Below are 22036 nucleotides of genomic sequence, written 5' to 3' on the forward strand. Positions count from 1 at the left end.
ACCATACACTTGATGAAGTCTTACCTAACTTATTCAAAATACTATCCGCACTGATCTGTGTCCACACTACGTACAGTGTCGTGCACAATTATTAACAACTTTTTACGAGGTCAATACGTTATTTATGGACATGTTCAAATTTATATTGACCGATATTTTTTTTAAGTTAGAAGGCACCATCATACATAAAATAAGTAAAACATTGTGCATCATACTAAAACTAATTTTAAAGAAATACTATCCACACTGATCTGTGTCCACAATTGTTAGTTTATAAATCAATATATATTTACCTAACACTTGCTAACCTTAGAAAAAACTTCTTTTTTTTTTTAAGTTAGAAGACAATCCTGATTTTAACTGATCCAGTAGTAACAACATAAGGTGTGTATGACGAAAAGATTGAAATTATAACTTATTATTTATTTCTACTACTAACAACAGTTTTTTGTAGGGATATATTTTTTGGCTTTGGTTATTTGCGAAACACCAGTTTTGCTTATTCCGAATCGGTTGAATGGTGTAAACAAATACAAGCACATTTATTTGCTATGTTTAACACAATGAAACATAGTTTTACTGCAATGATTTTAACCGGAGTTTGTGTATTATATTTGTTAATTGCAACCACTTCCTTTAAGAAATTCAGATTAAATACAGAGCCTAAAAGGAGCATGTATGTACAACTTGAGAACAACAAAAGCGATAGCAGTGTTTATTATAGGACAAACGCAGAGTTGGTAAGCATCTACTATAGTGTACATCAGTTTACTAAGAAACATTTGATACCTAATCACATGACACAACCAATTTTGGTGAACAGTGAAAATGCAACTGACGGAGATGTAATTCTGGCAACTTTCTTTTTATCTCAGAAAGACCCACAGAGGATTATTTTTATTCGTCCAAATTTTAGTTACATCAAAAACTTTTATACAACTGTTTTCTATCATAAACTGAAAACGGTTATCATGCATGACGCATTACCATAAAGGGTTATTTGAAAATATGAAACACCTTTGATTAAATTTATGAAAACTGATGTACCAACTGATTACACTATAAACGACTCTAGATTTATTCAATATCGGAGATTTTTGAGGTCAAAAAGATACAAATATGTTTTTTAGCAGACATTTCCAATGTTTATTTCTGGAGAAATCCATTTGAATATATGCGAAATAATAGTAAATCAAGTAAATTGTTTTTATCGAAAGATGAGGGAACTTTCGGATCAAATGGGTGGATGGTTAATAAAATGATGCAATATTACAACAAAGATGTAACACAACATAATCAATTACTCCGGAACGGTGGTGCTTGGGAAGGAGAAACAAAAGCCGTTATATGTCTTCTCGGTTGCATTAGCCAACAGTTAAACAATATTTTTAAAGCAAAAAAGGAAATTGTAACATGGCTGTATACAACTGGTGTGTCAATCGCGGTTCGTGTTTAATCAACAATCATATAGACACAGGAAAAACGTTATGTAACCCTTTTCGTCATGATTGTGATTCAAAATATATCATTATTCATGATAAGTGCAGGAACTCGCATAACAAATGTATGTTTATTGAACATGATCAGTTATTCCGTAGAAAATGTAATCGATAATAATATGAACAAACGAAAATTTTGACTATTTTCTAGAAGCTGGTTAACTTTGTCCCATTTAAAGTGATTGCCAATATTCAAATTTTAATGATTTTTCCCACATTTTTGAATGTGAATTTGAAAATATACATATGTAACATATCAATTTTGTTTTTAAAAAAATCCTCATTTTGCGGATGAATGGCACACGATGCTTACATACTCTCTTTTTCATATACGCTAAACTACATATAAAAATAACGTCATGATAAAATGTTTTCTCTTATTCTTTCACGATTTATCCTTTTCCTGACCTGTTGATTATTTTTATTTAATCAACGTGTGGTTCGTTTGATCTCAGTTCTTCATTGGTCAAAATTTGATTATGACGTCAAATTTTCTTGCTTTCCTCTGAATTTACTATTGTGACGTCATGAAAAAAGGCGACCATGCCTGATGACGTCACATAGAAAGAACACATCTTTTTGCAGATCATTCGAAATGAAAGATTGAATTTGTCTGCATTTCGTTTCATAATCATTAGAGAAACAGATTCCACCATCAAATCTTGTGCAATACGATATTTATCCACTCTCGACAGTTAAATTTTAAATATTTAAAACGCTCGGCATGCCTCGCGTTTTAAATTTGAAAATTTAGCTGTCTCGAGTGGATAAATATCGTATCACACTCGATACAGTGGTAGAATCTATATATATGAAACGACACTATGCATTGGATGAAGTCTGCCGTCAATTCCACGATTGATGGTCGGAGTTATTGGAACAACGTTTCGCAATCTCAGGCGACCTTTTTCGATATATATTTCGTTTGTTTTATATTCGATAATTGACAGTTCAATATCAGCATATAGATGCAAGCCTTTGGTTTTACTTTTGCTTCTCACATCAACAGTTTTTGTGCATTTTGCGTTAATTTTGTTGAATATATTTTTCAACTGAAATAAAAAATTTAAAACATGTGCATATGATATGAACATTATGTATAGTGCAAGTTAAAATGATAGGAAATTAAACTTCCTTTTGACTGAATAGTCTAATTGATAAAGGTTATAATTATAATGTAGTTTGTTAGATAATTGCGTCTTGTGTTTTTGTGTTTTTTGTTGTTGTTGTTGTTTTGTTTTTTTTGGTGGGTGGGTGGTGGTGGACATCAATTCGCCTAATACAAAACAAAATGGTTAAAAATCATATTTCAATTTCCAAAAACTCCTATACGGGATCAGTCGACGATTTTGGTCATGTATGACTTATTTGTAGGTCTAACTTTGCTTCAAAGTTTTGCTGTTTGAAGTTTTTCTTTATCTATCAGATATTCTGCACACAAATTTAAAAAATGAAAAAAAAAAAAAAATGATTTTTTGGGTAATAACTCCTTTAAGGGTTTAATTGAAAACTTTTGACGACTTCTGTTCTTCAACTTATTGGTAGATCTTAATTTGCTGAACATTTTTTTTTCTGTTTAAAATTTCTATTCATCTAGTAGTTTTCAAGATAATAGCCAAAAAAACTGAGAAATTTCATAAAAATAACTATTTCAGGCGCAATAACTCCAAATTGGGGTGTCCGATTCGTCCGAAAATTTCCAGCAAATATTTTCATCTGCTGACCATTTTCCCCGTCAGTTTTGCTCGAACTGCTTTAGTTTTTGAGTTATAAGCCAAAAACTGCGTTTAACACCTAGGTTCTATTTTTAGACATGGCGACCATGCTTGTTGATTGAACGGGATAAAAACCACAAACTATACTAGATACCATAAGAATCATTCATGTCAAGTTTGGTAAAAATTGGTTCAGTAATTTAAGAGAAGATCTTTAAAAAAGTTTACGACGACGATGGGCTACGATGATCAAACGCAATGGTAAGGAAACGAATAACTGATCTGCCCGATTTAGTACGACGGACTTGGGCTAGAAGACCAGAACAAATAAGCAATTGCAGAATATTGAAAAACAATTAAATAAAAAGCTTTAACAAATCTGGCAACTCGGCATACATTTGTACATGTAGCCCGAAAGCCTTAGGTTAGCTAACACTGCTACTTAATGTGTTATTATGTTGTATTGTTACACCAATACATGTATCCCAGGTTATTGGGAGTGTTTGGCGCCAGCAAATATGTTTAACCCCACCACATTCTTCATGTGCATATCTCAAGCCATGAGACTGTAGTTCAGTGGTTGTCATTGGTCCATGTCTGTCATATTTATTTTTTGTAAATTGTTTTGTTATGAATTATGTCGTTAGTTTTCTCAATGGAATTATTTCACATTTTTAAGGCGGTGCCTTTTATAACCGACTTTACGGTATGGATTTTTCTCATTGTTGAAGGCCGTACGGTTGCCTATAATTGCTTACATCCACTTCATTTGAACTCTCATGTATAGTTGTTTCATTGGCAATCATACCAAATCTCATTATTTTATACTGCATGGTGTCAATATTATCATGCTATAGTGTTGTAACATTCTAATCACAAGATGAAAAGTAATTTTATAATTTGATTAATAACTCAGATATTTTAATTTATTACTTATTAAGACAAAATATTGTAATTGTAACTTTAATTCAATTGATGTTTGGTAATGCTGTCGTAATTTTACTAATTGACATTTCAAATTAATTGACCCAGGTCTTTACATCTGTAGGATAAGATTATGTGTGATATTGATACCCATTGGTTTGAATATGATAATCTGTATAGGATGGCCTTCACTACAATATGTTTTACTTTTTTGCCATTGTTTTTTATTCTTCATAATTTTGCATTCCATTATTTCTTACCTACTCAAGCCAACCCTTCAACGCACCACTTTTTTATTCTTTTTTCTCCCTCCACATATTATCTATTCTTTGAACCTCTCCCCGACCCTTGAATATGTATGCTGTTCCTAAAATTTGAATACAAAACTATGCATCGTATACGGTACAGATGGCATAATTAAAATATAACACAGATGTTCGTCAATAAGACAACAACTAAAAGGGCAACATAAGTCTTTAACAATGTTCATCACACAGAGTTTTGAATAACATAACTGAATTTGGGATACTTTTTAAAAACATGACGTATTACTTGTTTAAATAGACTTCCGGGTACAAGAACATTTACGCAAATAAGATAAGAGTTTTCCGTCTAATTCCACTGGAACAAACAGTTGTTGTGTCTACATCCTTATTACCACGTGAATTGATCCCGCGAACTTTAAATACTGAGATAAGACATTCTTGATATACTTCATATGTTAAAGACCTCACTTGTTTAGAACCAAAATAATTAAAGTTAAGGTAAGACCATAGCAAACGCACATTGCATATTTTGTAATTTTAATTTGCATATAGTTCTAAGGATATCACTTTGTTAATGATGTTCGCTCCTCTTTTGTAAAATATCAAGCTTTTAAAATTTATTCAAAGACTGTTATGTCAATGATTGTTGGTTTCTTAACGTCCAGTGGCAAATATTTCATGCATGTTCAGGACGATAAGAAGACTGTTATAAATTGATAGTAAATAAATAACAGAACTTGAAAAGCAGAAAAATGAAAGGTCTGTGTCCTTGTTTTTGAGATATAATCAATAGAAAATTTGGCGGGAAATGATTCTCTCAAGACTTTTCTACAGTAGAGATTGACAATTTTTTTCTTTCAAAACGTATGAAAAAGTAACAAGGATTTATTAAGATTTTTAAAAATGGCTTTTTCAAACTATATGTTTTAAAATTATGAAAAGAAATGTAGGGGTTAGCGGGCACATTTTTAATTGCACTATATGGATAAAACTTGAGGATTCCGGATATCTGACAAAAGTCATAACAAGAGTAGCGAACATCTTAACTTCAGTAACTAATTAAAGATTGAACTTATTGGTTGATGATATGCCAATTTTAAGAAAGACGCTTACAGGTCAACCAACAGTCATCGTCGGAGCAAGACACACAACATCATGGCAACATTTTGAGAAACTGGATATTAGTTTTTCATTTCTGTATACTTTGAATTTTTTTTATATTTTTTCCATTCTTTGTTTGTGTCCATTACGTTATAGAGAAAGTCCAAATAACCGTCCATTCCTGGGAAATAATGGAGCTTAGGCCCATAGAGCCAATGGCCTTCAACAATGAGAAAAACCCATACCGTAAAGTCGGCTATAAAATGCCCTGACATAAAAAATATGAAACAATTCAATAGAGAAAACTAACGGCCTATTTAGTAACAAAACAATTTACGAAAAACAAATATGACAGACAGATATTGTTAACTTCATTGTGTTAGAGTCAAAATGCCTGTCCTTAAACATCCTTTTAGGAAAGCAACAATTGATTTTGTAACCGAATTGCCAATATAAAATAGAACTGTACGAACAGCAATTCAGTGGTTGTCGTTGTTGCTATATATTATATTTGTTTTTCGTTTATTGTTTTGTACCTAAATCAGTCCGCTTGTTTTCATGTTTGAATTGTTTTACGTTTATCGGAGCCTTTTATAGCTTGCTATGCGGTATATTTTTTGCTTAATGTTGAAGGCCGTATGGTGACATGTAGTTGCTAACTTAAACGTAATTTGGTCGGTGATTGAGAGTTATCTCATTAGAGATTTACGGAAAGTCTCGGTTCCGACTGTTGACTCCGACTCTGACAGCAAAAATTACAGGGGTCGTCTCAAAAGTTAATCTAGCGGCGCACTTGATTCTTAAGGGGTTAAGAAGAAGAAATTTTCGATAAAAAGGCAGTACCAATGTATCAATAAAGTAACAAATAACAAATCAAGGACCAGTTCAAGTAAGAAAAAACGTCCGACTCGATATTTGTTGAAAATAAAAAATAAAAAAAAAAATTTCTTAGCCACCCCCCACCCCCCCCCCCCCAAAAAAAAAGCCCACAATTAACAACTAAAAGGTAGCTCCCTAAGTTAACAAGTGGTGTGGGAGAAGCGGGAACATATAATCAGTGCTGATCATATTACTTGAAAATATGAGCCAACAAATTAAAAGCTGGGTCGACCATTCTGAAAAAGGAAAGTGTCAACCCAGTAAAATTTCTGCCAAGTTTGGTTCGAGTCAACAGATGTGGATTTGAATTAGGGGGAGCCCAGAGGGACCTGGTTCCCTTTCCTGGAAAATTTTATCAAAATAACGGAAATGTTTGGCAAAATTTTGCACCCCCTTTAAGAGCCAAAAAAATGTAGCGGGCCCCTGTTTCTGGAAATTATAGATCCGCCACTGATCAAACCAAATACTTAAAAATTGATATTAACTGCTTCCCAACTAAGCACGAAGCATGGCCGGTCCTGACTCAGAATAATGTGTTAGGGTTGGTTGCCATGTTTTACTGCGGACAGTTACCTTTTGAAATGGAACGTTAAAAATCGGTGTGTCGGTCTTGTACTATGCAAGGTCAAATATTCATTTCTAATTATGTTTCCTTTCCTGAATTTAGCTTGCCACTTTAAGTTGAACATCCAACCATCCATTCATCAATCCTTCATTCTTTTTGGTCGAGAAGTTGAACGCTCAAAGGCTGCGATGGCAATTTTGAAATTATAAAGTGGTGGGTACCCAAGACAAAAACTCAGACAAATTGTGGAGACTTGTGCAGGATTTGTAAACAGAAGACAAACATTATTTGATTAAATAAATCGTTGTGTAAAATCTTGTTTTACTGTTATTTGCAAATTTTACCTTGAAAAGCTAATTATTTGGTACTTTTTTATAATAAGACGACATCTTCGTTTTACCTGTCAGAGTCGGTGTCAACAGTCGGTACCGAGACTTTCCGTAAATGTCTATTGGTAATCATACCACATCCTCTTATTTTTATGGTTATCATACCGGAGTCTCCTATGCAAATAAAAAAAATAAATTGAAAAATATAAAAGAAATCTGAAATGTCCATATTTTTGTTTGTCTTAATTTGAATTCAGTTTCGCAAATATTCACGTAAATGAATTATAAATACTAGTACTTGAAATCGTATAAGCTTGAAACAGTTCTAGTTGCACAATAAAGAAAAGTCGGAACGAGGTATGCCTAGTGAGAAACTACTGTCTTGAAATGAACAAATATCATTAAATATCTGTAAATGGTCTGACATTTATTTGGGACCTCTTATCATCTTAATACCCTTCATCATTATGCCCCCGCCGTAGCGGAGGGGGCATTCAGCTTTACCCTTGTCCGCCCGTACGTCCCAAAATTGGTTTCCGTTCTCTAACTTTAGTTTGCCTCATCACAATGTTATGAAATGAAACTTATACACTATGCTTATTATTAATAAACACATATCAAGTTCGAATTTGGGTGGCGTCACTTTTACAGTTCCCTAGTAATGTCCATTTATAACGTTTTATGCGAGCGGAGGCATCATCTGTGTCCCATGGACACATTCTTCCATTTACTATGTTGATAAATTATATGAAAAATCATTGTCATGCAGGCCATAACTGCGATAAAACGAGCAACAACTTCAAATAAACAATAAAAATTGCCACATGTATTTCATATATTTAAAATTCTTTTAAAGGAGGATAATGGGTCTCAAATTGTTCCTGCCTCTTCTGCTACTGACTTTATTCACACTTGATTCCGCAGACACTGTAAATAATGACCAATTGAATCAGATAAAAGAAGGTTTGAAATTTCCTGATGACTTAACTACTGCAATGAAACCATTGGCGTTCTCGGGATTTTTGGGATCCGCGGCCACAAAAGCATTATCATTTATATCAACAACGATAAAGTTTGTTAGTCTTATATTTTCTTTTCTTGGTAACAACGAATCGCATGAGCTGTTAGCCATTAAACAACTGTACACTGAAATGAATAGGCGTTTTGATGTCATTGACAATGAGTTGCTAGACATTAAGAGGCAACTTAATTGGACCCGGGTTTCAAACCAGTTTAGCAAGACCGAAAGAGACATAACTACGGTTTCTACACTTTTCAAGAATATTTATGAAGGTCCATTGACTATTAGGGATAGTGAGAAAAGTTATTTTATACATTCATTTGAGAATACCTGCATAAATTGTGCATTAGATCTATATCATGGTATCATGGGAATGAATAAAGGTCTTAGACTATCTGATGACATTTTACAAACTGCGATGACCTCGTTACAATATAACCGACCTCAAATGCAAGTATTTATGCTTGGAATGTTGAAATTACTCGTTTTGGGACTTAATAATGAGCTTGCGTATAGAAAACTTAAGTTTGGCGATGCAGATTACTTGTATACAAAAAAACAGTGGGAAAGTCGTCTTTATAACGTTACCGAGAAAATGAAAAACATAAATGAAGTAATAAAATCTAATTACAAGCACATATATGAGAACGATATTGCTTCATTTTCAAGAAACTATCCAAGAAGAAGTAGTCTCAGCAATCAAATCTTTTCAGAAAAGCTTTACGATTTTCTAGTTCAAAAATTTGACTGGCGTGATTGGTTGGTAATAGTTTACAAACCAATATCGGCAAACCAATATTATTCCAATCACGTCTGTGATGGCTATGTTAAATATGGAATGTACGATAGAAATATAGTAGTCGCTAGTATTGATCAATCGAGACAACCAATTAATACTATAGTTGAAAATACAATCATAAATGGTGTTACAACAACATATCAAGGCAAATGCAGCACACACTACCATTATCTTTATGGTACCGTCCGTGAATGTGCCACTCAAAGATTAAGCGCAGAAGAGGTATACTTATCGTTTCCAGGAGAAACAAGAGATTGTAGGATATATGCTTCTGTGGGTGTGATCGATTCGGGATATGGTTCATGGTATCAAGGCAAACCGGAAAGACTAGTCCATCAGCGTACACCTGGAGCAAATTCGTATTCAGTTTATTTTTTCAGATAGCATATAAATGTTATAATATGCTTTGAAGAAAAATGCCTTTCAAACAGGAGGACATATAGAAATTATAGGAATGATAAATGAGGAAACATTCGTTAAATATGCAATAAACTTTTAATAATACATACAGTTTCTTATTTTAGTGCTGATAGATACATCAAGATAGATAAAGACCGACATCCCTTTGACAATATAGAGTATTAAATAAAAAGGCAAAAGTTTTGTTTTAAATTTCAGGGTTATTTCGTTCCCTTGACAAACTAAAGGTCATAGGAACTAACATCGTTCGCCTGAAATATATTATCAAGATTGACATAAGGCGATTGGCTGTTCTGTCTAGGTCCGTTTGGGTTTATGTTCTGGAACATTTTATATTTTTGGTTTTCTAATCTGATGGTCACGGGCATACCTGATGAAGGTTATTGCAGAAACATCGGTTGTACGGATATCATATCATTTATTTTTTCACTGCCCTAGAATTTTTGTTTAGTCTCCTTGAAAAAGAGAGGCAAAAGGTACCAAATGGATATTCAAACACATAAGACGAAAACAAACTGACAATGCCATGGCAAAAAACAAAAAACGATGAAAAGACAAACAACAGTACACAAAACACAACATAGCAAACTAAAGATTGAGCAACACGAACCCCACCAAAAAACGGGGTAATCTCAGTAGCTCTTAAATGGCTGGCAAATCTTGCTCCACATATTGCACCCGTCGTGTTACTCATGAATATTGTAAGTTTAACATTTTATTTGCTTACTATTATCACCTGTCCGTCTTGACAAAATAAGCATAAAAAGGACCCAAAAAAATGAAAGAAGATATTGCGTATTTGAACTGTTCGGTGTGCCAATTTCTGATTTGCTTATTCCGATAGAAAGGAATAAACGAATAAATAATAAAGAATAGTCGCAAAACGTCTGTAATAATCAGTAGCGAAAGAGATCTTTAAACAGAAGAGGGTGGTGTGACGTCATGGATTTTTTACCGGATACGGATATGTTATGGTCTCATAAACATTTAACCCACATCAATTTCCGTTAAATATTTGCAAATGTTTCTTCTTTATACACCATTGGCTTTCAAATATTCACTTTGAGCGTTCCTGATGAAGGTAAATCCAGAAAAGCGCTTCGGACGCATAAAATTTATAACGTATTGATTTCATATTGTCATATGGTTATCATAATCACAGTACTTAGTGAATTAACTCTGTATACAAATACTTTATTAGAACATCGATTGCTCGATTGTACAGCAATCCTGCATTAATCTGTCACTTTTGGGAAGTATCTAAAGTAACCGCTCAAGAGAGGTGACCTTTGAAATGAGGTTCCGAAAAAAAAATTTGAATCCGAGATCTCCTATGGTCGGGATCGGGGAAAATTATTTTTGTCTTTTCAATTGGTAGAGTTATAGTTCTTGCGTCAGTGAAATAAAAAAAAAATGGCGAATTCTGGCGCTGTAACGGGAAGAAAACATTCAAAATATATATTAACATGATTAATACTCGTTGGAAAATAAGTCGGAGATACGGTTTTCATTGGAAACAGAAAGGAGTGGAACACGAAGAATTCACGTATTCACCTCCTATTGCAGAATCTCGGTTGCAAACGGGTTCCAATTTTCATTTTGACTTCGATACTGAACACATACATTTTTCGGCATGATTATTTCGGTAGCTAAAAACATTAAAATGACCGTTGTTAAAAGTTGAAATGAAGATTTTGTGCAACAAATAGGTGACCGTTAGACAGGTGACCGCTGATTTGAGTTTGACTGTAGTTGATTGATAGTCAGAATAAAAACAAATAAATAATATATACCTTTTCAAAGGGTAGGTCATCGGGACGAAGGGAGTGAAATGTGTACTGCTACTAGAAAATGATAAAATTAATGCTTGATAGGGACAGACATTTCGCCTTGATACAGGCCACATAAGGACCTCTCATAGAGGTCTTGCAACATGACACTCACCCTCAAAAAGACATAGGATTTAACGTTCTCATTCCAACCTGACGTGGTAGTGTATTTATACATCCCGCCAGCCAAAGCGGACACTAGCAAACATAAGTTATGAAGATCCTAAAACTTTGCCGCTCGGAGAAAGGCGAACTTTTTTTAATGTGTAGTATGCTAAAATTTGATATGTCTTCTTCGCCGGGTGTTTTGATGTGCCTCCGGCCTGAATTCGCCCATTTGGGGTCATAATTGAAAACATTTCACACAAAGATTAATCCACATAATTATGGCTTCTTGGAAGGCTATTTTTATATTTGCTCTGACGCTTTTCTGTAAATGAAGGATGTATAAAAATCAAAAAAGAAAAATAACCCCATCAAACATCATTACTATTTACCGGGACTTACACAAATTCATTGTCATATGCATGTGAGCCCATGCTAGTATGATAAAAGATAAAACATCTTCTATATTTATAATTTATTGATATTGATACCGTATTTCAATTCCTCCTTATTAAGACAGAAAGGATCAGACTACCCTTCGAATCTCTAGATGTAAATGCTAACTTCAATGATACAAACACAACAATATACTTTAAATGTATACTTCACAATTGATTTAGAGCTTAACATTCTATCCTTGCATTGGAAATAAACACATTTATTCTAAAACCAGTTATTGTCATGATACGGGAAATGTTCTTTTCGTATAATTTATGATGGCTTGATACTTAACCCCTAACGGGAGGGATTTTGGTTGATTTTCATATGATAAAGACATAATCTTTCAATCAGTTAAATTGAGGTCTGCAGCTGGCATGTCAGTAACTGCTAGTAGTCCTTTATTTTGTTACTTTATGTTTATCATTGTCATGTTGCTTAGTTTATTCTGTTACATATTCGTACATCGGACTTAGACTTCTTATAAACCGATTTTTAACCATATTTGTATTTTTGTTGTGTAACCTATTTGTTTTTTGTTCATTATTTTGTACATAAATCAGGCCGTTAATTTTCTCGTTCTATATGTATATTCTATATAGGCGCCTGTCTATTCTATTGTTGACGACTGTACATTGACTCTTACATGATTTTTATGTTTTTCTGTGTTTGCTGCTGGGTTGCTATCTCATTGAAGTATATCCACATCTTCTTTTTAAATATCAATTTATATTCCATATGTTGTAGTATTCTTCTTTGTTCATTGGTTATTAAGATCATGTGATTCAAAGGATATTTATCAATAATGGACTTTTGACGAGGTCGATACGTTATATATGGTACTGGTCAGATTAAATTTACCGAGGACGAAAATCTAACATAGATATAAGAAGATGTGGTATGAGTGCCAATGAGACAACTCTCCATCCAAGTCACAATTTAAAAAAAGTAAACCATTATAGGTCAAAGTACGGTCTTCAACACGGAGCCTTGGCTCACACCTTGTCCATATATAAGGTACTGACTGACTAAAAGTCCTTAATTTATTTAAAACATATGTAAATAGTGTATTATGAAAATGGACTTCATTGTTCTTTCTGTGTATTTTACATTGTATTTTGCAAGATTTTCAATATTGACCGTCATAATATATATATTACTGTTTAGTATTAAATTTATAATTAAGATCCATTTATTACATCGGTGATCCGTTTATTTGGCGATCGCCAATGGCAGTCAGAAGGGTTTAAGAACATTTGTTGTTCGACCTGTTAGTCAAATGCATTTTGTTAAAATATACCTTTTCACTTTTTTGGTCTTTTGGAAAATGTTGTTTGTGCTGTATTTAGACCCCTCTAACAAGAAATTTGTTTTGCATGCACACGTATATAAATTGCGGTTTTTATCCAACGCAATCATAGGTTTGAACGTTGTTTTTATACGTGTGCATGCAAAACAAATTTCTTGATAGAGGGGTCTAAATACATCACAAACAACATTTTCCAAAAGACCAAAAAAGTGAAAAAGTATATTTTAACAAAACGCATATGACCAACAGGTCGAACAACAGATGTTCTTAAACCCTGCTGACTGCCATTGGCGATTGCCAAATAAACGGATCACAAGATGTTACAGAAGTTATTAATTAAATACCAAACAGAAAACAATAAACTTGCGGAAAAGATTGTATACCGCAAACAAAAGGTGCAAAAATTAGTACACCATATCCGGATTTCGACAATTAATGTCTCTTCAGTGATGTTGGGTATCGAAACGGTATTTGGAAGGCCATATAATTTACCTCAATTTAGGATACTAGACTCTTGAATTTTGAAGAGTCGAAATATTAGAAATAGGATGAACGGATCATATGAAACCGAAGGAAAATATAATACAAGCCCAAACGAAAAAAATATAAACAAGTCTAAATTGAAAACAACGTTCAAACCTATGATTGCGTTGGATAAAAACCGCAATTTTTGTACGTGTGCATGCAAAACAAATTTCTTGATAGAGGGGTCTAAATACAGCACAAACAACATTTTCCAAAAGACCAAAAAAGTGAAAAAGTATATTTTAACAAAAGGCATATAGAAATAGAAACATAGCGTCGTCCATATACTTAAATATGTAATTAATATATATAGTCAAGAGTTTTTTCTATATATTAAGCTATTGACATCATATTCCAAGTCTGAGTAAATTCGGGATAAAGCAATCAGTTTTAATTAAAATATAACTTATAAAGGGTTATCATAACAATTGCACAATAATGGCTGTGTTTACACCTCAAAAATTACTCAGAGTATATATAGACAAACATGTGCAGTTGGAATTTTTTTAATGTATAGCATACACTAGATCTATGAAGTAAAATGTATTTTGTTTTTTCAGAAAAATAAAATCTTTTTTGGATATTGATCGGCCGTTTAGTGATTAAATAAACACCTGAATCACATTTATACTTTCCACTCAGTTACACTATTATCCATATCAATAAAGACAATACATAACAATTGTTTCCTGAGGTGGGCGGGCATAATATCAAAGATTTTTTCTAAACTTGGTTTATTTTTTACACCTTTGGAAAGAACGGAAAAAAATGCCTATCATAATAAAAAACAATATTTTGTCTTTCTGAAACACAGAATGCATTTAATTGTCATATAACTAGTTGACGTAGACTTTACATTTTTTCCAGCTGGGCAGGTTTGTCTGTACTCAGAACCTTTTTTTTCAATGTAAGCAGCCATTTTTGTCCAATTATTATGATAATATGAATAAGAAGATGTGGTTCGAGTGCCAATGAGACAACTCTCCATCCAAGTCATAATATATAAAAAGTTAACAATTATAGGTCAAAGTACGGCCTTCAACACGGAGCCTTGGCTCACACCGAACAGCAAGCTATAAGGGGCCCCAAAATGACTAGTGTAAAACAATTCAAACAGGAAAACCAACGGTCTAAACTATATAAAAAACGAGAAACGAGAAACACCTATAAACCACACCAACAAACGACAACCACTGAATAACAGGCTCCTGACTTAGGACAGGTGCATAAAAATGCAGCGGGTTTAAAAGGTTTTATCAGGCGCCAACCTTCACCCTAACCTGAGACAGTAGTGAAACATTACATTCAAATACACACTATAAGATATCAATTGAAATGGCTTAACTCGATCAAAAAGACATTAAAACAAAAACAAGTAAACATAAACAGAACGAATAAGTTTGATATATGACACAATATAAATACAATATTTACCGTAGGTGTCTATATAACATAGACGTTACAGGTATTAATAAAAAAAAGATTGATTTGATTGATTCTTGGTGTTTTAACGCCACTTTTAAGCACCGCTTTTGGGCTATTTCGTGGCGGCCAGTTTTTATTGGTGGAGGGAGCCGGAGTGCCCGGAGAAAACCACCGACCTTCGATAGGAAAACTGACAATCCTAGTCAATTAAGATTGGCCAACGAGGCCCCTTAAAAAAAAAAAAAAAAAAAAAAAGATGTAGTAAGAGTGTCAATAAGCCAACTCTAACCTGGGACAAAATGGCGTTAAATAAAACAACGTAGACAGTTAAATTTAAATGTAATAATTTTGTTGTTCAGAGTACGAGTACATTATTAACGCAATATACCTAAAATATATCTCATTTGAAAAACTGGAGACCCACAGTTGAATACAAACAAGAGTTATCCAACTTTTCACATAAAAATGAACAGGATTTTTATAATTGCTAACAAACATATTTAACCCCGCCACATTCTTTATGTGCGTGTCCCAAGTCAGGAGCCTGTAGTTCAGTGGTTGTCGTTGGTCTGATGTATTTGTTTTTCGTAAATTGTTTTTTTTATAAAAAAAAAAGTATAACAAAAATACCGAACTCCAAGGTAAATACAAAAAGGGGGAAGTCCATAAAAACTGACAAAATCAAACGTTATCAATCAACGGAACACATCAATTATTCCGTTAGTTTTATCGTTTGAACTGTTTCACATTTTTTCATAGCCGACTATAAGGTATGGGTTTTTTTCTCATTGTTGAATGTCTAAAATTGATTATATCCACTTCAATTGATCTCTGGTGGATAGTTGTCTCATTGGCAATTATACCAAAACCCAATTCTGAATGAATGGCAATTAATGCTTCTGCTGAACAGACTTAAGAAGTCTAAAATAATTTGACATGCATAAAAAAAAGTGTTGACATATCATGCATACAGGACTTCTATTATCAGATACGAACAGAGCATCAAATGTAATAAAAGATGTATTTTGTCACAGAGAAACAGCTCTTTCAACAAATATGTTGACCACTTTTGTATTATTCGTCAACATTTATAAACGATAACACAAAGATATGTTTTTAAATCAAAATTTTCTAAACACTGTAAAATTTCAACAGCTCAAAAATATAAAAATGAAAATAAAGAGGCCCATTGAGATCGGTAGTTTACACCTTTTTATACAACCTTTTTGCTTCTATTTCAACCAGTGAAAGTAGTTTGTAAAAATAATATAGGCTTACCATATTGCTAAAAATGGTTAGCTTTTGCATATTTCAGATAAAAACACCCACACATAAATAAAGTTCGATTAACAGAATTAATAAGATTCATCACACAACACCATAAAATCATCAACAAATTCTCTGAAACAGAGGATATTTCATTTGGCAGTCAAAAAGGAACCTTCATTGTTGAAGGCCGTACGGTGACCTATGGTTGTAAACTTCTATGTCATTTGGTCTCTGGTGGAGAGTTGTCTCATTGGAAATCACACCACATCTTATTTTTTAATTTATACTTACATCATAACTCGTAACTTACCTTAAGTTGAGAATTTGTACAGATAATGACTTTGTAATTATTTTATTAAGAGTCTATTGTGCTGTCAAAAGACTTCATGAACACAGGGACAATGATTGGCTGTTGTATTGAGTAGCCCTATAGGTAGCGGTGCTAAATATCTGGACTTGCCTACCTAAAACGAGATACCGTACTACAGTACTTAAAAATCTGGTTACAATACATAAACAAGATCTGTATTATAATCAAATTGCGGCAGTACACAAGATCTGTATTTCATTCAAATACGTTACTAATACCCGTAACTATGATATTTTTGTGCATAAATACTATTCAGACGTTATACAGGTCATGGTTATTGTATACATTGATGAATCATTTTCCCTTTGCATGAAGTTGTAAATATAAACTTTTTCTAGTGTTGAAAAAGAAATAAAAATTGCTTCTTTAAGTAATAACTGTCAACTTCCATATTTTTCTTGTAGGTGTTTTGCAAAGGAGACAGAAGTTTTTACGAAATACAGTCCAAATTTTCATCCAACATAGTCAACATTGGGTCAATAGTATACCTTCTTCGTTTCGGGTAAATGCTTCTTCATTTGTCTATACCCGATTGAGGACTTTTTTTCGTATTCATAATACTGAAGGAACGACGATTTGCCGGATTTTCAGGAAAAAGCAAGGCTCAAACTAAAAGTGAGATAAGTTTAGATTGTGTAGGTTGTTCACTAGCAAACAGAAAAAAATAATGCGTTAAGTATCAAGTGCATTTTGTATTCACCTTTTAAAGTAAATCCCCCAATCATTGAAAATTATCATACTAGGTACTTAGATGTAAAGATGTATACAACTGTAGTTTTGATGATCATTCCGCTAAAAAACAAGTTCCTGGCTATTTTGATAAAACTGAGTTTCCTCTTATTTGTTATGTTTATACAAAAAAACTACCCGGAAATATGTGCTTAATTACAGCGAAGTGTGTAAAGATGTTAATATCAGTGACAATACACCTACGTCATACAATTGCAGTAATTCCGAATACATTTATGGCCCCAGTTCCCATGTTATAAAAGGAGACATTAACATCGTCCATGACCGAGAGTTGAAATCATTCCTCAGTAAAGGACCTAAATATCGGCCCCGTCAATTATTAATTGGAATGAGTGTCGTAACATCATTAACGACTCACTCCGTACTTACTGCACGAAATTGATAAAACGAGAAAAAGCTGACAAAAAAATCCTTAGATTCTTTTTTTAATTCAGTAATGAACATAGTTGATATTCGTATTAAACATTTTAAAGAACATTTTACTCCTATAACAACAACCATAATAGCCCTATTTCTCGTATCAAACATAAGCTAAAAGAACTCGCCAATGAATTTGCTTTTGTCCCGGCTTATAAGGCTGCCAATAATATTATTATTGTTTGACGTGAAATTTACATTGAGGTTCTGCAAAAGGAAATCACGAATTCACCAACATTCCAATTGACTCCATTTTCGGGAACTGATATATGTAACAAACATACACCTTTAGGTACCTCTTTACCAGCAGAACCAAATACAATGAAATTTCCAACTATGTACTGTCTTCCGAAGCTGCACAAAACAAATAACAACTTATTACTATATATTTATTTTGTCTTCAAGCCATTGTTCCTTTACTAAACTGTCTATTCTACTTACTAGCAACTTGGTACAACAAAAACCTGGTAATAAATTGTTTACGTTGTTTCGGTGTTTTTCTCTTAAAGTTGATGTGTTTCCCTCGGTTTTGGTTTGTGACCCGGATTTGTTTCAGTTAAATCGATTTATGACTATTGAACAGCAATATACTACTGTTGCCTTTATTTGAATAAGGCATTTGAAAATAGTGGAATTAATTACTTTTGGAGTGTCAAAAACTCGTTGGAAGTACTTGATAAATTGCATGCTTATATTGGTGATTTTGAATCTGTTCAAAGTTTTGATTTTTCTACCCTATATACCACTTTGCTTCATTATCTCATTAAGAAAACATTCACACACCTAATTAAATGGGCCTTTAAAAAGTCAGAATGTAAATATATATGTTCAAACTCTTTTAGGTCATTTTTCATTAACAAAAAAAAAAAAAAAATAGAACTATGTCAATTGGACCTGCTTTGATATGATAACTGCACTTGAATTTTTACTAGTTAACCATTTTGTTCGCTAAAGAGATTCCGTATATCTTCAAGTAATCGAAATTCCAATGAGGACTAACTGTGCACCACTTATTGCGGACCTGTTTCTGTATTGTTATGAGTTACAATTTATGACTAAAATCAGCAAAGACCCATCGAAACAACATCTGATACAAACATTTAACAGCACTTTGAGATTTTCGGATGATATATTGGCTCTCAATAATGACGACTGCAGTATATACACTAACTAGATTTATCCTGCTGAACTGACTTTAAATAAAGCGAATACTAACAATGAACACTGCCCTTTCCTGGATCTTGATGTCTATATCTTTAACGGGAAGCTTAATACCAAAATTTACGATAAAAAAGATGATTTTTCTTTTCCTGTTGTTAATTATCCATTTTTAGATGGTGACGTTCCCTTTTAACCATCTTAAGGTGTTTATATATATCTCAACTTGTTCGATTCGCTCGTGTATGTAACAACGTATTTGATTTTGACGAAAGAAATCTCTGTATTACTGAAAAATTATTACACCAGGGTTTTCGACTTCACAAACTAGTCAAAACATTTACTAAATTTTATCATTGGTACAAGGACATCATTCGTAAATATAAATCAACATGCAGACATCTTATACGTTCAGGTATTTCGCGTCCAATCTTTTATGGGACGCAATATTCTATACAAAGCACAAAAATGTCGTCATTCACCACAAAAGCTAACCAAATCTCTAAACAGACTTATTCAGAAGGGATATAGTTACGATACTGTTGTCAGGTCAGTAAAGATGGCATATTTCGAAAATAAACACATTTATTCTAAAACCAGTTGTTGGCATGATACGGGTTATGTTCTTCTCATATATATTATGATGGTATTATACTTAACGCCTAACTGGAGGGATTGTGTTTGATTTTCATATGATGAAGATCATAATCTTGAGCTGGAACTGGCATGTCAGTAACTGCTAGTAGTCCTTTGTTAACTTATGTATCATTGTCATTTTGCTTAGTTTCGACTGTTACATATTCTGACATAGGACTCGGACTTCTTTTAAGCTGAGTTTTACTGTGCGTATTGCTGTGTATTTGTTTATTCTACATTGGCTAGAGGTATAGGGGAGGGTTGAGATCTCACTATACATGTTTAAGCCCGTCGCATTTTTGCACCTGTCCAAAGTCAGGAGCCTCTGGCCTTTGTTAGTCTTGAATGTTCTTTTAAATTCTAGTTTATTTATATATTTCGGAGTTTAGTGTGACGTCCATTTTTAATGAAATAGTGCACATTTTTGTTTGGGGGCTAGCTGAAGCCCGCCTCCGGGTGCGGGATTTTCTCGCTGTGTTGAAAACCCATTGGTGACCTTGGGCTGTTTTCTACTCTTTAGTCGGGTTGTTGTATCTTTGACACATTCCCCATTTCAATTCTCAATTTTATTTATTCTTCAAATTTCATTTCGATATCCAAATCCTTGTGTATATCATGTTCCGATGGGCGATGGTTCTCTCCGGGCACTCCGGTTCCTCCTCCAATAAAAGAAGGCCACCACAATATACAGAAAGGGGGCGTTAAACACCAACAATCAATTAATCTATCTATGGATACATGATTAGGGTTGTCTCCCTTAACATCGTCCCATTTTTTACAAATATCATAGACGGGCAAAACATTTATTTTCCATGGTACAATATATATATCACTAGTAGCAAGATTTCAGTCTGAAACGGTCATTTTGGTCTGATCAAGTCTGAATCAACTGAATTTACCGCTAGGGAAAAACGTTAAGACTTTTTAAGACTTTCAGACGCTGTTCAGATATGTCGTGTTCAGTCCGTTCATTCATGTCAAGATAAACAAGACAGAAGGCTCTAGCTGTTAAACAAGATATGTTAAGACGGTTTTAGATGAATTCAGACCAAACATAAAAAGTAATGTTCAAAATTTTCAGATCGGGTTAAGATCCGTTTAGTGTGTCAGTATGATATTAGGAGTTACGCCCCTTCATGTGGATGATACATTTTAATTATAAAAAAATTACAATATAAATGCTAGAATGAAAAACGTATATTTTTAATAATTAAACATAAAATCATTGGTTGACTTTTTATTTCTGTTGGTCTTTTTTTAAGAGATTAGTGATTTTGTTTTGTTGAGGAAATAACTTATTCGCCTATAACTGTTTATGATTTTATTTTATTTTTTATTTTCTGATGTTAATTTATGTATTTATCTACTTATTCTTTGAAAAGAAGTAATTGAAAATTTTAAACATAACATTATCAAAAGAGTGAAAACACCTTATAAATTTCATGCGTCTGAAGCACGTTTCTGGATTTAACTTCATCGGGAACGATCAACGTAAATACAAATATGTTTTATGTCAGATAATTTATATCCTTAATTTCGTTATCTTTCGATACTTTCCTCTAAAACTTAATAATTACTTCGTGGCATTTAGTAATCATTCCCCGTACGTGTTATTCTTTTTATATTTGGACAAAACCGTCTTTTTTTTTTTTTTTTTGCTTTTATTTCGTAGTGATGCGTAGTCACCAAGGCCGCATCAGGGGAACCATGTCTCCGAGTGCAGTTAATATTCTGAAAACTGCACTTAGACCGTGACGAGACAATAAAACTATAAATAACATACCATCGGAAAGAAGAAGATGTTGATGGGAGGGGGCGGGGAGGAGGTTACAGAATAGAGAATGAGTGGCAATAAATATAAAGAATAGAGAAAATGGATAAAAAAAATAAAGAATAGAGAATAATAAGGTGCTTGAATATAAAGAATTGATAATAATAGACAAAAAGTTTAAAGAATAGAGAAAATCGGCATAAAAAATTAAAGAATACAGAAATAAAGGACCCCCTCCAGATCCTCATAGAAGTTTTCGTTAAAACAATACAACCTAATTTAAGTTCAGCATCGAGTATATATCCTTGTAAATGCGTTAATCCTTTCTTTCATTTTAATAACAATTTTATTTAATATAAAATAATTATGTATTTATTTGTTTATTCAAGTTGCACTATAGCAAATAATTCTTCTTCGTTTTTTTCTTCCTATAATAGTAATAAATGTATTCGTTATTTAATATTTTCTGTCAATAAAGATTGAATTCGATGGCACGTGCCACTAATCAAAAATGAT

The 22036-nt window shown here is 33.1% G+C and overlaps 1 protein-coding gene across 5 annotated transcripts in view; it reads right to left on the reverse strand.

Annotated features, from left to right (window-relative positions):
- LOC127724169 (uncharacterized) overlaps positions 1-22036 on the reverse strand; it is a 483200-nt gene that overhangs the window by 14504 nt on the left and 446660 nt on the right. For 3 of the 5 annotated variants that reach the window (XM_052231056.1, XM_052231057.1, XM_052231055.1), the window contains exons 2-3: positions 16729-16882; positions 4399-4505 (exon numbers count right to left, since the gene is read on the reverse strand). The gene's annotated coding sequence lies outside the window, so the exon portion shown is untranslated. The remainder of the gene's footprint in view (positions 1-4398; positions 4506-16728; positions 16883-22036) is intronic. The other 2 variants (XM_052231059.1, XM_052231058.1) reach the window with 1 other exon arrangement.

The sequence above is a fragment of the Mytilus californianus genome, unplaced genomic scaffold (genome assembly GCF_021869535.1).
Source record: "Mytilus californianus isolate M0D057914Y unplaced genomic scaffold, xbMytCali1.0.p SCAF_14, whole genome shotgun sequence".
Lineage (NCBI taxonomy): Eukaryota > Metazoa > Mollusca > Bivalvia > Mytilida > Mytilidae > Mytilus > Mytilus californianus.